Raw genomic sequence first — 13,689 nt, forward strand, 5'->3', positions numbered from 1 at the left:
CTCCCTAACGCAGGCAGACAGGATGTGGGGAAGGTCTTATGTCTTTTCCTAACTCAGAATTTCTAAGTCAGTGGGCTCCCAGAGAAAGACTGTCCTCTTAGCACGTGACCCTGAAGGTTTCTAGCACCGACCCTGTGTTCAGGTAACGCGGATGGGAGGCAGAACCCTTCTCCTGATTGGTGCCTGAAGGAGGCAAGAACGAGCATCTGTTATGCCCCAGCGCGATTTCCCCCGTCTCAGCAGGAGAGGGGAGAGGTGAGGGTGCAGATGTTCTGGGCAGGTCAGTGCAGTTCGACGAATGCCTCCAGATCTTCCGGGATGAAGCCCTTGTAAGGGAACTTGTTCTTATCCAGGGCCCGGGCCGCAAGGCACTGCAGGGTCACGTAGTTGAAGGGCTGCATGGTACCCTGGCCAGCAGCTTCTCTGCCAGCAACTCGTAGGCCGTCTTCTTGAAGGCGTTGGTGGCATCCGTGTGGGCCCCTGCTTCAATCAGGGCATTCACGATGGCCGGGCAGTTGTTCTGGGCTGCTATGTGTAGCGGGGTGTTGTTGTCAAAATCCCTGCTGTCCCGGTCCACCCCGCAGTCGAACAGCACTTTGACCACGTGCAAGGAGGGGAATCTGCCCACGGGGTAGCGGCCCACGTTTGTGTTGTCCTTGTCCACAGCCATGTGCCCAGGGGTGAAGCCGTTCTTGCCCCTGGGTGCGCACTTGAGCAGGTGGTAGATGGTCTGGTGCTTCAGGTGCTCCTGGCTGGGGGTGCACTCCACTTTCTCCAGCAGGTAGAGCAGGTGGAGGATGATGGCCAGCGCCTTGTTTAACTGGGCCGAGTCTCTGGGCTCCCTGAGCAGCTGCAGGGCCCATTCCACTTCCCGCACCCCTTTGGTGAGGACCCCCATGAGGTCTGCGAAGCCGATTTGGGTGCCCAGGCTGCCTTAGGCAGCCCGGTCTTGCAGCACGTAGGAGAAGAGTTCAGCGAAGGAGAGGGAGCTGCTGGCGGTCATGAGGCTCAGAGGCTCCAGGTTGCTCTGTTGCATGTCCAGGACGTACTTCCACAAGCGGATGTAGCACTCGATATTGCCCGAGTCGGCGTACACGGCGCCCCTGTAACGGATACAATAGGAAGTGTCGGGGTGCGAGGGACTGAGGATGCGCTCCCGGATCAACAGGACCTGCATACGCATCTCATCGGGGTCGGTGATCAGCGCCTCCAGCTCCTCGGTGGTGTTGACCTCCCTGGAATAGTCATAGGCCAGGACCAGCTGTGGGGGCTCCGGTTTGGGCAGGTACTCGCCCCGCTGGTGACGCAGCTCCATGGCCCGCCTCCAGTGTTTAAGGGCCCCAAGCAGATCTCGTTTCTTATCCACAGAGGTAGATCCCAGCAATTCCAAGGCTTCCACGGTAGCTTCCCGGCTGGTGGGACAGCAGCTTTGGTAAGATTCCCTGTTCAGTGCCTCAGGGGAGAAGCTGCAGCACGGAGCCCCCTGAGGCTGCGCACACCCCTGGCTGGTGGAGGAGCCTTCTTGGGGCAGCCCAGGCTGAGCCTCTCCCCCTGTGAACTGCTCCTGGCCGGGCTGCTCCTGGGTGAGGTACTCCACGATGTTGGTGTGGCTCGTCACGCTGGCCGGGAGCAACCGGGTCATGCCGTAGCCATCACGTTCCATGCGGGCCTTGCACCCCAGCAGCAGCTTCAGGATCTCCAGGCTGCTGGACTCGGCACAGTCGTGCAGGGCCGTGTTGCCCTTGGCGCTGCGCCAGTTCACCTGGGCGCCCTGCTCCAGCAGGTAGCGGGCGATCTCACCATGGCCCTTGTAGCATGAGATCATGAGGCACGTGTGGCCGTGCCGGTTGGCCACCTCCTGGTTGGCCTGGTGCTCGCCGACCAGGTAGCGCACCACCTCCAGGTGGCCCTCGAAGCAGGCGGCGCGGAGGGGCGTGGAGTTGGTGCGCGCGGTGGTGCGGTTCACAGAGGCCCCGCGGCGCAGCAGGCTCCGCACCAAGTCCAGGTGGCCGGCGCCCACAGCGGCGGCGCGCCCTCGATGGTCTCGCCATCGAAGTGCACCGAGCCACCGGCCTCCACGCTGGCGCCGCACCGGTCCACCAGGTACTCCACCACGTCCAGGTGGCCGTAGCGGGCGGCGATGAGCAGCGGCGTCCCCCCGCCGGCACCTAGCCAGTCAGCTCGTCCCCTTCCTCCCGGCTCCGGCGGTGAGCAGCTTCTGGAGCAGCTGCAGCTTGCAGTCATGGGCGGCGTTGTACACGGCGGTGCGGAGGTCCATGGTTCCGGCCTCCGCCAGGCCATGAGCAGGCCGCAGAGGGAGGGGAGACAGAGGATCAGAGCCCAGACGGGCGGGAGCCAACCTTCACCGTCTCCCTCGCAGCCATCTTAGGGTGTCTAGAGACTTTTAAATATGCAGATTATTGACCTGAGAAACCATTTTGTCTCCAAAGGAACATTTGCAGGCTGTCATGCAAATCTGCACTTGAGCAACTTTCACATTATGATCTTAGTGAATTCTTGACCAGACGGACTTGAACAGCTGCCACCCATGCTTGGTAAGTCCCTTTACTCGAGAGGAGAAAATAGCTCATTTGTTTGCAATTCTTTCCTGAAAGTACATAAGAGCAATTTTCTACATTGTGAACTGGTATCAGAGCAACATTTTCCCTGAAAGACCATAGCTCATTATACTATTTAGGAACAAACAAACAAAAACATATACAAACATTTTTTGGGGGGTTTTATAATTTGTGCCCAGAAGGGACAAGTTTCTTTTCAGATTAAGTTTTAAAAAATGTTCCTTTATTCAAGCTGACGTGGAGCTTATAACTGAGAAAACTTCCCTCTGAAATTAGAATGCCTTACATTTGTATAACATTTTATACTTTTCAAAGTGCTTTCAGGCACATTATTTCATTTGATCTTCAAAACTGCTCAGTGAGGCAGGTAAAGTGGCTGTTTTTATTCCTTACTTTTTAGATAAGGAAATAGGTTCAGACTACAGATATTATCTGAGTATCTACTAACTTCGTTGTATTGTGCTAGGTGTCATAGAGGATAAAATAACATGTATTCCTAAAAGAAGAATCTTGGTTTTAGATAAGACATAACAACACAAAGCTAAATAGTACATAGATGTACAATATGGTCAAAAGATGACAAAAGACAATATATGGTCAAAGTATTAGAAGCACAAGCAAACTGTGTTCTGGCAGATTAAGGGAGACTTCTTAAAGCAGGTGCCACCCGAATATATATGCCTGGAAGGAGGTTTGGAATTTGTGAAATATTTACTCTTTGGCATCAAAATCACCTTCTCATATAACCTTAGAATATAAGAGATTTTGGCACTCATCTAGTTTGTTCTGATACTCGATGTTGGCACTCCCTATGGCCCCCTAAGCAAAGATGTTGAAATAGCTATGAGTCTTAACAGTTCTATCTGTATGCAGCTGCAATCTCCGTTTCTATAATTCCACCCTTCGTTGACCAGAGTAAAACAAGACTAATCTATTTTCTCTTTCTAAGGAAAGCCTGTAATATGTCTGTAGTCAGCATGATAGCTTGATCTGCCTTTAGTCTTTTCTTCTTTTCATTTAATCTTAAAGCTTCTGGAGATACAGCCATTATTTTACTGCTGGGCCCCTATTTTATTTATCCAAATTATCTATAACTTTGGCCATCCTGAATTGATACACTATTGTAGATATGCAGATTTGAATGAGGCTCTAAAAACTATTGTTATCTTTTTAATTCACTGCCAGCATGTCTGTTAATACTGCTAGTTGTGAACATTTCTCAATATAAAGTAACCTTTGTGTAAAAGTTGCATAATTAATATGCCTGGAATGAGTTATGAATGTCTTCCTAAAGAACAAAGGCCACCTTCATTGTGATGGCTTTTTTCTTTTTCTTTTGTATTTGTGTTAAGCCATTCATGATCTATGCATGCCTGCACAGATGATACTTGCTTAAGGAACTAACACCAAAGCTCTAATATAGTAATAATCTTTGGTATATTTTTTCTCATTTTTATTACTGGGAAAGTAAAAATTAATCACTCATGTAAATTAATAATCCATTACTGACCTCTGGTGTGTAATGATGAAATTGCTTACTGGATGAACTAGTGGATGCTTGGGAAGGGTTTTATGTTTTAATATAAGAACATCTTTCTCCAAGCAAACAAGTTTCCTAGGCTATAATTACAAATGTGGAAATTGGGAAACGTAAAACTAAACTAACTGAATGTAGAGAATGTAACTACGGTAGTTTATTTTATTTTATTATTATTATACTTTAAGTTTTAGGGTACATGTGCACAATGTGCAGGTTAGTTACATATGTATACATGTGCCATGCTGGTGTGCTGCACCCATTAACTCGTCATTTAGCATTAGGTATATCTCCTAATACTATACCTCCCACCTCCCCCCACCCCACAACAGTCCCCACAGTGTGATGTTCCCCTTCCTGTGTCCGTGTGTTCTCATTGTTCAATTCCCACCTATGAGTGAGAATATGCTGTGTTTGGTTTTTTGTCCTTGTGATAGTTTACTGAGAATGATGATTTCCAGTTTCATCCATGTCCCTACAAAGGACATGAACTCATCATTTTTTATGGCTGCATAGTATTCCATGGTGTGTATGTGCCACATTTTCTTAATCCAGTCTATCATTGATGGACATTTGGGTTGGTTCCAAGTCTTTGCTATTGTGAATGGTGCCGCAATAAACATACGTGTGCGTGTGTCTTTATAGCAGCATGATTTATAGTCCTTTGGGTATATACCCAGTAATGGGATGGCTGGGTCAAATGGTATTTCTAGTTCTAGATCCCTGAGGAATCGCCACACTGACTTCCACAATGGTTGAACTAGTTTACAGTCCCACCAACAGTGTAAAAGTGTTCCTATTTCTCCACATCCTCTCCAACACCTGTCATTTCCTGACTTTTTAATGATTGCCATTCTAACTGGTGTGAGATGGTATCTCACTGTGGTTTTGATTTGCATTTCTCTGATGGCCAATGATGGTGAGTATTTTTTCATGTGTTTTTTGGCTGCATAAATGTCTTCTTTTGAGAAGTGTCTGTTCATGTCCTTTGCCCACTTTTTGATGGGGTTGTTTGTTTTTTCTTGTAAATTTGTTGGAGTTCATTGTAGATTCTGGATATTAGCCCTTTGTCAGATGAGTAGGTTGTGAAAATTTTCTCCCATTTTGTAGGTTGCCTGTTCACTCTGATGGTAGTTTCTTTTGCTGTGCAGAAACTCTTTAGTTTAATTAGATCCCATTTGTCAATTTTGGCTTTTGTTGCCATTGCTTTTGGTGTTTTAGACATGAAGTCTTTGCCTATGCCTATGTCCTGAATGGTAGTGCCTATGTTTTCTTCTAGGGTTTTTATGGTTTTAGGTCTAACGTTTAAGTCTTTAATCCATCTTGAATTAATTTTTGTATGCGGTGTAAGGAAGGGATCCAGTTTCAGCTTTCTACATATGGCTAGCCAGTTTTCCCAACACCATTTATTAAATAGGGAATCCTTTCCCCATTGCTTATTTTTCTCAGGTTTGTCAAAGATCAGATAGTTGTAGATATGCGGCGTTATTTCTGAGGACTCTGTTCTCTTCCATTGATCAATATCTCTGTTTTGGTACCAGTACCATGCTGTTTTGGTTACTGTAGCCTTGTAGTATAGTTTGAAGTCAGGTAGCATGATGCCGCCAGCTTTGTTCTTTTGGCTTAGGATTGACTTGGTGATGCGGGCTCTTTTTTGGTTCCATATGAACTTTAAAGTAGTTTTTCCCAATTCTGTGAAGAAAGTCGTTGGTAGCTTGATGGGGATGGCATTGAATCTATAAATTACCTTGGGCAGTATGGCCATTTTCACGATATTGATTCTTCCTACCCATGAGCATGGAATGTTCTTCCATTTGTTTGTATCCTCTTTTATTTCCTTGAGCAGTGGTTTGTAGTTCTCCTTGAAGAGGTCCTTCATGTCCCTTGTAAGTTGGATTCCTAGGTATTTTATTCTCTTTGAAGCAATTGTGAATGGGAGTTCAACTCATGATTTGGCTCTCTGTTTGTCTGTTATTGGTGTATAAGAATGCTTGTGATTTTTGTACATTGATTTTGTCTCCTGAGACTTTGCTGAAGTTGCTTATCAGCTTAAGGAGATTTTGGGCTGAGACACTGGGGTTTTCTAGATATACAATCATGTCATCTGCAAACAGGGACAATTTGACTTCCTCTTTTCCTAATTGAATACCCTGGATTTCCTTCTCCTGCCTAATTGCCCTGGCCAGAACTTCTAACACTATGTTGAATAGGAGTGGTGAAAGAGGGCATCCCTGTCTTGTGCCAGTTTTCAAAGGGAATGCTTCAAGTTTTTGCCCATTCAGTATGATATTGGCTGTGGGTTTGTCATAGGTAGATGTTATTATTTTGAGATACATCCCATCAATACCTAATTTATTGAGAGTTTTTAGCATGAAGAGTTGTTGAATTTTGTCAAAGGCCTTTTCTGCATCTATTGAGATAATCATGTGGTTTTTGTCTTTGTTTCTGTTTATATGCTGGATTACATTTATTGATTTTCATATATTGAACCAGCCTTGCATCCTAGGGATGAAGCCCACTTGATCATGGTGGATAAGCTTTTTGATGTGCTGCTGGATTCGGTTTGCCAGTATTTTATTGAGAATTTTTGCATCAATGTTCATCAAGGATATTGGTCTAAAATTCTCTTTTTTGATTGTGTCTCTGCCCAGCTTTGGTATTAGGATGATGCTGGCCTCATAAAATGAGTTAGGGAGGATTCCCTCTTTTTCTATTGATTGGAATAGTTTCAGAAGGAATGGTACCAGTTCCTCCTTGTACCTCTGGTAGAATTTGGCTGTGAATCCATCTGGTCCTGGAGTGTTTTTGGTTGGTAAGATATTGATTATTGCCACAATTTCAGAGCCTGTTATTGGTCTATTCAGAGATTCAACTTCTTCCTGGTTTAGTCTTGGGAGAGTGTATGTGTCAAGGAATTTATCCTTTTCTTCTAGATTTTCTAGTTTATTTGCATAGTGGTTTTTGTAGTATTCTCTGATGGTAGTTTGTATTTCTGTGGCATTGGTGGTGATATCCCCTTTATCATTTTTTATTGCATCTATTTGATTCTTCTCTCTTTCTTCTTTATTAGTCTTGCTAGCAGTCTGTCAATTTTGTTGATCCTTTCAAAAAACCAGCTCGTGGATTCATTAATTTTTTGAAGGGTTTTTTGTGTCTCTACTTCCTTCAGTTCTGCTCTGATTTTAGTTATTTCTTGCCTTCTGTTAGCTTTTGAATGTATTTGCTCTTGCTTTTCTAGCTCTTTTAATTGTGATGTTAGGGTGTCCATTTTGGATCTTTCCTCCTTTCTCTTGTGGGCATTTAGTGCTATAAATTTCCCTCTACACACTGCTTTGAATGTGTCCCAGAGATTCTGGTATGTTGTGTCTTCATTCTCATTGGTTTCAAAGAAGATCTTTATTTCTGCCTTCTTTTCGTTATGTACCCAGTAGTCACTCAGGAGCAGGTTGTTCAGTTTCCATGTAGTTGAGCAGTTTTGAGTGACTTTCTTAATCCTGAGTTCTAGTTTGATTGTGCTGTGGTCTGAGAGACAGTTTGTTATAATTTCTGTTCTTTTACATTTGCTGAGGAGATCTTTACTTCCAACTGTGTGATCAATTTTGGAATAGGTGTGGTGTGGTGCTGAAAAAAATGTATATTCTGTTGATTTGGGGTGGAGAGTTCTGTAGATGTCTATTAGGTCCTCCTGGTGCAGAAATGAGTTCAATTCCTGGGTATCCTTGTTAACTTTCTGTCTCGTTGATCCGTCTAATGTTGACAGTGGGTGTTAAAGTCTCCCATTATTAATGTGTGGGAGTCTAAGTCTCTTTGTAGGTCATTCAGGACTTGCTTTATGAACCTGGGTGCTCCTGTATTGGGTGCATATATATTTAGGATAGTTAGCTCTTCTTATTGAATTGATCCCTTTACCATTATGTAATGGCCTTCTTTGTCTCTTTTGATCTTTGTTGGTTTAAAGTCTGTTTTATCAGAGACTAAGATTGCAACCCCTGCCTTTTTCTGTTTTCCATTTGCTTGGTAGATCTTCCTTCATCCTTTTATTTTGAGCCTATGTGTGTCTCTGCACGTGAGATGGGTTTCCTGAATACAGCACACTGATGGGTCTTGAGTCTTTATCCAATTTGCCAGTCTGTGTCTTTTAATTGGAGCATTTAGTCCATTTACATTTAAAGTTAATATTGTTATGTGTGAATTTGATCCTGTCATTATGATGCTAGCTGGTTATTTTTCTCATTAGTTGATGCAGTTTCTTCCTAGCCTCGATGGTCTTTTCAATTTGGCATGATTTTGCAGTGGCTGGTACCGGTTGCTCCTTTCCATGTTTAGTGCTTTGTTCAGGAGCTCTTTTAGGGCAGGCGTGGTGGTGACAAAATCTCTCAGCATTTGCTTGTCTGTGAAGTATTTTATTTCTCCTTCACCTATGAAGCTTAGTTTGGCTGGATGTGAAATTCTGGGTTGAAAATTCTTTTCTTTAAGAATGTTGAATATTGGCCCCCACTCTCTTCTGGCTTGTAGAGTTTCTGCCGAGAGATCCACTGTTAGTCTGATGGGCTTCCCTTTGTGGGTAACCGCACCTTTCTCTCTGGCTGCCCTTAACATTTTTTCCTTCATTTCAACTTTGGTGAATCTGACAATTATGTGTCTTGGAGTTGCTCTTCTCGAGGAGTATCTTTGTGGCGTTCTCTGTATTTCCTGAATCTGAATGTTGGCCTGCCTTGCTAGATTGGGGAAGTTCTCCTGGATAATATCCTGCAGAGTGTTTTCCAACTTGGTTCCATTCTCCCTGTCACTTTCATGTACACCAATCAGACGTAGATTTGGTCTTTTCACATAGTCCCATATTTCTTGAAGGCTTTGTTCATTTCTTTTTATTCTTTTTTCTCTAAACTTCCCTTCTCACTGCGTTTCATTCATTTCTTCTTCCATCACTGATACCCTTTCTTCCATTTGATCACATCGGCTCCTCAGACTTCTGCATTCTTCACGTAGTTCTCGAGCCTTGGCTTTCAGCTCCTTCAGCTCCTTTAAGCACTTCTCTGTATTGGTTATTCTAGTTATACATTCGTCTAAATTTTTTTCAAAGTTTTCAACTTCTTTGCCTTTGGTTTGAATTTCCTCCTGTAGCTTAGAGTAGTTTGATCATCTGAAGCCTTCTTCTCTCAACTCGTCAAAGTCATTCTCCATCCAGCTTTGTTCCGTTGCTGGTGAGGAACTGCGTTCCTTTGGAGGAGGAGAGGCACTCTGCATTTTAGAGTTTCCAGTTTTTCTGCTCTGTTTTTTCCCCATCTTTCTGGTTTTATCTGCTTTTGGTCTTTGATGATCGTGATGTATAGATGGGTTTTTGGTGTGGATATCCTTTCTGTTTGCTAGTTTTCCTTCTAACAGACAAGACCCTCAGCTGCAGGTCTGTTGGGGTTTGCTAGAGGTCCACTCCAGACCCTGTTTGCCTGGGTAACAGCAGCGGTGGCTGCAGAACAGTGGAATTTCATGAACCGTGAATGCTGCTGTCTGATCATTCCTCTGGAAGTTTTTTCTCAGAGAAGTACTCGGCCGTGTGAGGTGTCAGTCTGCCCCTACTGGGGGGTGCCTCCCAGTTAGGCTGCTCAGGGATCAGGGGTCAGGGACCCACTTGAGGAGGCAGTCTGCCCGTTCTCAGATCTCCAGCTGCATGCTGGGAGAACCACTGTTCTCTTCAAAGGTGTCAGACAGGGACATTTAAGTCTGCAGAGGTTACTGCTGTCTTTTTGTCTGTGCCCTGCCCCCAGAGGTGGAGCCTACAGAGGCAGGCAGGCCTCTTTGAGCTGTGGTGGGCTCCACCCAGTTCAAGGTTCCAGGCTGCTTTGTTTACCTAAGCAAGCCTGGGCAATGGTGGGCGCCCCTCCCCTAGCCTTATTGCCGCCTTGCAGTTAGATCTCAGACTGCTGTGCTAGCAATTAGTGAGACTCCGTGGGCGTAGGACCCTCCCAGCCAGGTGCAGGATATAATCTCCTGCTGCGCCATTTTTTAAGCCCCTCAGAAAAGCGCAGTATTAGTGTGGGAGTGACCTGATTTTCCAGGTGCCGTCTGTCACCCCTTTCTTTGACTAGGAAAGGGAACTCCCTGACCCCTTGCGCTTCCTGAGTGAGGCAATGCCTCGCCTTGCTTTGGCTTGTGCACTGTGCACTGCACCCACTGTCCTGTGCCCACCTTCTGGCACTCCCTAGTGAGATGAACCCAGTACCTCAGATGGAAATGCAGAAATCACCTGTCTTCTGTGTGGCTCGTGCTGGAAGCTGTAGACCGGAGCTGTTCCTATTCGGCCATCTTGGCTGCCCTCTCTATCTATGGTAGTTTATAGTAGTGGGTAAGTAAGAAAGGAAAAGAGAGGACAACTGACTCTAGAACTGCCCCATTCAAAAACGTTTTTTTACAATTCAGCCAGCTTTTAAGAAACTAAACACAGTGAGTTGAGAAAGAACGATCTGCCCTCCCTCACTTGACTGTATTTGAATTGGACTTAAAAAAAAGAGGCTGTTTTGAATTTCTCTGAGTCATCTCCTCAGGTGGTAGATGTGTTTTCGTTGCCTGCCACTCCCCAAAGTGCCTCTCCATTTACTTCAGACACAAGGTCCCAAAGTCGTAATTTTCTAGTCTTATTTGCTCATCTTTATTGTCTTGTAATTTTCTAAAGCCATACCATATTTCTGCTTTATAATTCAAAAGCCTAATATTTGTTAGGCTGGTTCTTGATTCCGGTTTCTCATTCTCCTTCCTATTTTCAGTATGTGTCCTTCCCTCCCACTCTATGCTCAAGCCAAATGATCTATCTAGCATTTCCCCCATTGGCACCTTCTGAGCAGAGGTACTGCAGAGTGCACAGATAGGGCTGGAATGAGTCAGTCACTTTTCAGACAGAGGTGTAAGCCATGCAGGTTTAGGCCTCTACTGCCACCAGCGACCCTATCGCTGGCCTAATCCCTCCTGTAGCTGTGCTCATAGAACCTTAGAAATTTGTTACCTGTTGAGGGAGTATCGCTGGGCCAGTCGTCAATGAACCCTGATTCCAATTTAATCCTGGCGCTGCCCCTGACTTGTTATGGGACTTTCTGCAATTCAGTTGAACTCCTAGGCTATGAGATTTCTATTTTCTAGTCTGTAACAAAGGGTGACTAGATTAGATGATTTCTGATATCTTTTGTAGTACTGCAATTCTGCAGCTCTAAACATGTGGATTCAGGAGGCTAGCTTAAACCCTGGGTTCTTCACTTCTTGCAATGCTCTCTCAATTCCCTTCTTCTTCCATTCTCTAGTTTGTCCAGATGTTACTGTACTTGTATATTTCCTATGTATACTAAACCATTATATGGACTACACTCTACTGTATCTATTTGTGTTTTTTCCTTCATTGAACTGAGATATGGTCGGCTGTTACTAGCTATCAATGGAGTGAATGAGAAAAGAATGCATATCTTGTCTTTATCCTGCAGGTCTGTCTCTGCCACATATTTCTGAGGAGATCCTGGGCCTGGGAAACTTTGGAGTCAACACTGACCTGTTATCCTGGTTCTATAAACCAGATCATATGTAAGAATGTTGCCTCTTAAAAATTCTCAAAAGTGATGAATAGCTATAGTCCATGCTAAAGGAAAATGGAGAGCACCAGGTTGTTAGTGAGAGCTGAATCACTCTGAGTTATGGAGTGAGAAGTTTTATTAGGCTGGTGCAAAAGTAATTTGTGGTTTTTGACATCAATTTTAATGCAAAAAGTGCAATTACTTTTGCTCCAACCGATGGTTTCCAGAGTCAGGTAGACTAGGAAGAGGCATTCAGAAAGCAGAGACTGGGGAGGTGGAGAAGAGTTAGTGAAATGATTTGAGTTTGGAGACAATGGGGTGAAGGCTCAGGGAAAGTTCCACACTCTTGGAGTGGCCATAGGAAAGCATTAAAACTCAGAATTTAATTTGACTAAATTTGTTTGCCAATTCAACTCTCAATTTCTAATTTTCAGTAAACTTTTCTATCCTCACAAATGCTTTACATGGGTAGGTTTTTGTGGAAAACAATAAAGGTGATGAACATTCTATCTGGGTCAGTGGTTCTTGATCTTCAGGATGCTTTAGAATCACTTGGGGAACCTTTGAAATCTGGATGCTGATGTCAGACTCCTGAGTGATTACAGCAGAATCTCTGCAGGTGGGACCCAGGAATCGGTGTATCTTAAAAGATGCCAGGTGAATCCAATATGCAGCTTGCTTTAGAATGAGTTATTGTGAAACAATAGACTACAGTGATCAACGTGAACTCATCTGAGAGACTCCTCGGCAATCATGTCTCCTTTGTTCTTTAATCAGTTCTATTTCATCTTATTGGAAACAACTATTTTAATTTTATAAGCCTCCACTTTTCTCAAAACTTCCAACTCCAATACCATGTATACTCTCAACTAATGACTTCCCTTCTACCTTTCGGAGATAATTGGAGCTCAACATGAAAAATTTCTTCATTTCTTGTCACCAAATCCGTAAATGTGTTTTTTCTGAATTACATTTCACTAGTGCCTTTCTATCAATATTTGACCATCCAAAGTCATCCATCTCTAGAAAGTAACAATACAGAAATATAGGGTGTGTGTTTGTTGGAAATAAAATAACACTAACAAAGACCTCTCTGAACCAACATAGAAAACAGAACACAGTTTATCACTACATGAACATGGTCAAATTTCCATGCATGTAGGTACTACAAAAGTGACTAAAATGTCTAGACAGATTTTCACATAGTTTATTTAGCAAAGCAGAAGTAAGAATAAGTTCTCATCTCCTCAGGAGACAAAGGGCTACATCCTAAGATAGTCCTCTTGTGAAAAACTCCCAAGTAAGTTTTGGAGGTATTTGTTTACAATTCCAAGGGTCAGAAAGTCCCCATTCTTTCACTGCAAAATCAAAAGCGTAAACCTGTTATTTGGACCTATTAAGATTTCAAGGAAATACTCTAAGGAAGACAGGATGGAGAGATAGTGACCTCCAACCTCAAAAAGTCATCATTTTACCCTTATGGTATGTTTGCTTGGTATATGCATATGTATTTCTTAGCTTTGTGAAATGAAAGAACCTAGAAGCAATGACACCCTAGTAGAACACCTAGCCTCTAGACCTTTGTATCCAAACACTATTTCTCCATGAAAGACACCCATGCTCTTTGGGGAAATGATTAATTTTTAGAATAGGGAAAAATGGTTAATTCCTCTGTCTACAGAGGAAGGCTTCCTCATGTGGATTGAAGCCACAACTGAGTAAGGGCTTCAATGCATGTAGGTGACCCACGTGGGGTGTCAGAATCAAAACAAGGTGAGGGAGCATCCAGACAGAAGTATTATCCATCACCTGGTGTCTAAACCCCACAGGCTAGTGGGAAGAGAACACCCATGTAAGGCAGTGGCACAGAGTGGGATAAAAAGGATTTGCATGTAGAAGAGTCAGGTCATTGTGGGATTTTCTGGTCTAAATAGAATGAAAGGGGCATCTGTATAGGAGGGCTCCAAGGTGCCAGGTATCAAAGCCAAAGAACAGGAGAAGGAGTCCACACAGAATTGGT

General features: G+C 43.9%; 1 pseudogene; it reads right to left on the reverse strand.

The window, feature by feature from the left end:
• Positions 1 to 280: 280 nt before the first annotated feature.
• Positions 281 to 2,278, reverse strand: LOC129057580 (protein fem-1 homolog A-like; annotated as a pseudogene).
• Positions 2,279 to 13,689: the final 11,411 nt, after the last annotated feature.

This window comes from Pongo abelii, chromosome 12 (genome assembly GCF_028885655.2).
Source record: "Pongo abelii isolate AG06213 chromosome 12, NHGRI_mPonAbe1-v2.0_pri, whole genome shotgun sequence".
NCBI lineage: Eukaryota > Metazoa > Chordata > Mammalia > Primates > Hominidae > Pongo > Pongo abelii.